The sequence below is a fragment of the Fringilla coelebs genome (assembly GCF_963513975.1).
Source record: "Fringilla coelebs genome assembly, chromosome: 4".
NCBI lineage: Eukaryota > Metazoa > Chordata > Aves > Passeriformes > Fringillidae > Fringilla > Fringilla coelebs.
Genome location: NC_140032.1, coordinates 1,850,249 through 1,854,876, shown reverse-complemented (window position 1 = coordinate 1,854,876; position 4,628 = coordinate 1,850,249).

Genomic DNA, 4,628 nt, shown 5'->3' with positions numbered 1-4,628 from the left:
GGAGTCACCCGCGGGTGGCCGCTGTTGACAGCAAACACGGCGGGTGGCCGGGCAGGGCCAGCTCGGCTCGGGAGGGACCGGAGCCACCCGGTTGGGGACATCCCAAGGAGGTGGCTTCCGAACTGCCCGGCCCCGGCAGCGAAGGCGCAAAGGTCACAACGGACGCGCTTGGTGACAGCGGGGGTTTGGGGACAAGGTGACAGGGGGATCGTCCAGCCCCGTGTGGCGCTGGCACGGTGCCAGGTGTCCCGATGTCGCTGTCGGATGGGGACAGCGCGGGAAGGGCGCCCCGGCACCTCTGGGGTGTCACCAGGGCGCTCCACAGGTGTCCCCACCCTGGGGACACATTCCCCGGTCTTTGTGGGTGCGGTCCCCAGGAGGGGACATCCCGGCAGCCCCACACTGTCCCCCTGTCCCCCCGAGAGACACAAGTGGCCCCTGTGCCACCCTGCCTGTTACAGTGCCATCCAGCTGTCCCCTCCTGAGCCAGTGTCACCCGCCCATCCATCCCTGCCATCCCTGCCTGTCCCAGTGCCACCCACCCGTCCCTGTCACCCCTCCCTGTGCCGGTGCCACCCCTCTGTCCCTTCCTGACCCATCCCTGTCACCTCTGCCTGCCCCAGTGCCACCCACCTGTCCCTGTACCTGCTCCAGTGCCACCCACGCACTCCTGCCCGATGTCACCCCCTCGCCCCTGCCACCACTGCTCGGGGACAGAGCCATGTCCCTCCCCTCCCGGGCCTCTCCCCTCGGTGTCCCCCCGGTGTCCCCGCGGTGTCCCCGCGTCCCCCACTCACTCAGCCGGGGGTTGCTGTGGAAGTCGCGGGTCACGGCCAGCCCGTGCTCGCGGGCGGCCGCCAGCTCTGTCGCCGCTGCTGTCACCTTGGTGGCGGCCATGGCCCTGTCCCTGTCCCTGTCCTTGTCGCCGTCACGGTCCCGGTCCCGCCGGGCAGGACACGGCAGCGCCCCGGGTTTTGTAGCCCCGGCCCGGCCCCCGCCAGTCCCGCCCGTGACACCGGCGGCAAAGGTGACACCGACAGCAAAGGTGACACCGCAGACACAGGTGGCACCGGCGACACAGGTGACACCGGAGACACAGGTGGCACCGTGTTGGCTGTAAACAGCGGGAGGGAGCGGCCGGAGGCGGGATCGCGGGAGCCGGGATGGGGGCAGGGAATGGGGATGGGAACGGGAACGGGAACGGGAACGGGAACGGGAACGGGAACGGGAACGGGAACGGGAGTGGGAGTGGGAATGGGAGTGGGAATGGGAATGGGAATGGGAATGGGAGTGGGAATGGGAATGGGAATGGGAATGGGAATGGGAATGGGAATGGGAATGGGAGTGGGAGTGGGAATGGGAATGGGAATGGGAATGGGAATGGGAGTGGGAGTGGGAATGGGAATGGGAACGGGAACGGGAATGGGAATGGGAATGGGAACGGGAGTGGGAATGGGAATAGGACAGGGATGGGGAATGGGAATGGGAATGGGAATGGGAATGGGAATGGGAATGGGAATGGGAACGGGAACGGGAACAGGAACAGGAATGGGAATGGGAATGGGAATAGGGGTGGGAGTGGGAATAGGACAGGGATGGGGAATGGGATCGAGAATGGGAACGGGAACGGGAATGGGAGTGGGAACAGGAACAGGAGTGGGAACGGGAACGGGAATGGGAATGGGAATGGGAATGGGAATGGGATCAGGGTAGAGATAGGGATAAGGGGTATGAGATAGGGAATGGAACAGGGATAAGGGATAGGGATGGGAATAGGGATAGAGAGAGGGAGAGGTATAAAGAACAGGGGGAGGAATAGGGATAAGGGGTAGGGATAAGAAAGGAGTATAGGGATAAGGGATGGGGTAGGGAATAGAGATAAGGGATAAGAATAGAGATAAGGATAGGAATAAGGACAGGGATAGGGATAGGGACAGGGACAGGGATAGGGACAGGGATGGGGACAAGGATAGTGATAGGGATAGGGATAGGGATAGGGACAAGGGGGAGGGACAAGGAATAAAAATAGGGATAAGGGATAGGGATAGAGATAGGGATGTAGATAAGGGATAGGGATAAGGGATAGGGATAGGGATAAGGGATAGGGATGTAGATAAGGGACAGGGATGTAGATAAGGGATAGAGATAAGGGATTGGGACAGGGGCTAGGGACAGGGATAGGGATGTAGATAAGGGATAGGGATCGGGATAGGGATAAGGGCTTGGGATAGGGATAAGGAACAAGAAAAGGGTTAAGGGATAGCGATGGGGGATGGGGATCGGGGTAGGGATAAAGGAAAATGAACAGGGATAAGGGATTGGGATAAGGAATAAGGACAGAGAAAAAGGGGTGCACGGATCCTCGGGGGCTCTGAGGACGCAGCAGAGCGGGCAATGGTGGCCTCAGAAATGTCACCCACGGGGCCAGTGACACCCGGAGCGGGGGCGGGGCGGCCCCACAGGCGATGGAGGATGAGGAGGGGGCGGAAGGAGGCAGGACGTGACTTTTGTTAACATCAGAAGCCATAAACCCCCCAGATTTTTCCTTAAAACTTGACATCTATGGTTTCCCAGTCATCCCAGTCTGGAGGAGCCCCTGGCACCGAGTGGGACAAACTGGGACCGTCCCCGAGCTGTCCCCGATCCCCACGACAGCTTCACTTCGGAGAAAGGAGCTTTGGAAAAGCTTTGGATGGGATTTGGGGTTTTGGGGGTCAAACGGGAAGAAGGAGCAGCACCGGGATTCCCGCAGATCTTTCAGGATCACCGGAGCAGGCAGGAAAACCCCGAGGATATTCCCAAACCCACATTCCCAAATCCGACCCGGGCTTTGTTTTGCCCGAAATGTCCCCAAATCCCCTCCGGCCGCGGAGGGTGAGGGGTCCGGGGGTTCCTTCTCCACCCGATTCCTCCCGGTGAGCCCGGGAATTTTCCGGGTTGGAAAATCCCTAAATTCCCGCTGGAGTGGGGCTGGGGAGAGCGAAAAGCAAAACCCAAGCGAGGCCCGGGTGGGGTTGGGGACAGAATTCCAGAGGTGGGGACACGGCCACCTCCCTGTCCCGGCTCCACCTGGGTCGGGAAGAGGCGGGATCGGCATAAATTAAAGGATCAGGGGATGAGCGGGGGGAAAATCCCAAATATCGTTGGAGCAGTTCCAGGCGAATTGTGCCAGAATTAGAGGAGGGAGGGACAGGCAGGATTGTCACTTGTCACCCGTCCCTGCCTCAGTTTCCCCGCCCGAGCCGTCCCCTCAAAACGCTCCAAAAGGAGCGGAGCAAGAAACAACAATTCCCTAAAAACGGGGGAAAATTAAAAAATGACCCAAAGTTTCTCATAAAATCTTTTATTTTAAATATTTCCCTGCAAAATCCTGGGAATTCGGGGCCCCGGGGGATGCGGCCCCGGGGGTGGGTGGGGATGCTCAGTGTTAATGATCATTATTAATTAATGAATTGATTAATTAATCAACAGCAGCGGGTTTGGGGGTGTGGGGGGAGCCCCCAGGGCAGGGCCTGGGTGTGGGGAGGGGGCTCGGGGTGTCCCCCTGGTCCTGTCACAGCCGTGTCTCTGCGGGAGGGGGGGGGTGGCACTGCGGGGTGGTGACACCGCAGGGCGTCCTGGCAAGGTGGTGACACTGGGGGGTACCTGGTGATGCCACCCCAGGGTGTCCTGGCACGGTGGTGACACTGGGGATACCTGGTGATGACACCCCAGGGTGTCCTGGCACGGTGGTGACACTGGGGGGGACCTGGTGATGCCACCCCAGGGTGTCCCGCCAAGGTGACACTCACACCCCCCAGCAGCTGCCCCTGTCCCCAAGTGCCACCTCATGCAGTCGCCCTGGTCCCCAACCCCACCCTCAGCCCGAGTGGCCCCGCAGGAAGCCACTGTCACCCCCTGGGACCTGGGAGGGGACCCTGGCTGTGACAGGGGACAAGGGGGGTGTGGCGGGTGCCAGTGCCAGCACGGGGTCACTGCGGTGCCACCCCAGGGTGGGTCTGGGGGTGCTGCGGGACCTGCCCCGCCCCAGAGCGGCAGATGCCACCGTCACCGCTGTCACCCAGCGGGGTGGGACCGTGACCCACAGCCCCGCGGGGGGATCCCTGTGGGGCCGGCCCCAAAAAGGGACAGGGCGGTGTCCCGGCTCTGCAGGGGGGGCGGCAGCCGCTCGTTCCCAGCACGGCGACAACTGGGGACATCACCCAGGCCACCGGAGCCGCCCTCGGAGGACAAACACCCCCCGAGAGCAGCGCCGGCACCCCGCGGTCACCGCGGGGACCTCAGCCCGGCGCGGGCGGGGAAACTGAGGCACGGCGCGGACAGAGCCCGGTGTCACCTCGCGCTGTCCCTTTCGTTCCCCCGGAAGAGACACCCGGGCCAGCGCCATCCCCGCTGCTCCCGTCCCCTCCCGCCCATACCTGGAGCGGCGCTTTGGTGACAGCGACACCTCGGAGTGCCACCAGCCCAACCCTGGTGACATCCAGCGGCCCGGGGGGAGCCGCCATTCCCGGGGCGCACATTCCCGGCGGGAATTCCCAGGTCGGAGAGGGGTGAGGGGACGATCTGGGCTTGGGGTGGCGGGGGGGGGGGAGGTGACACTTTTTGACACTGTTTTTTTGGGGGGGCTT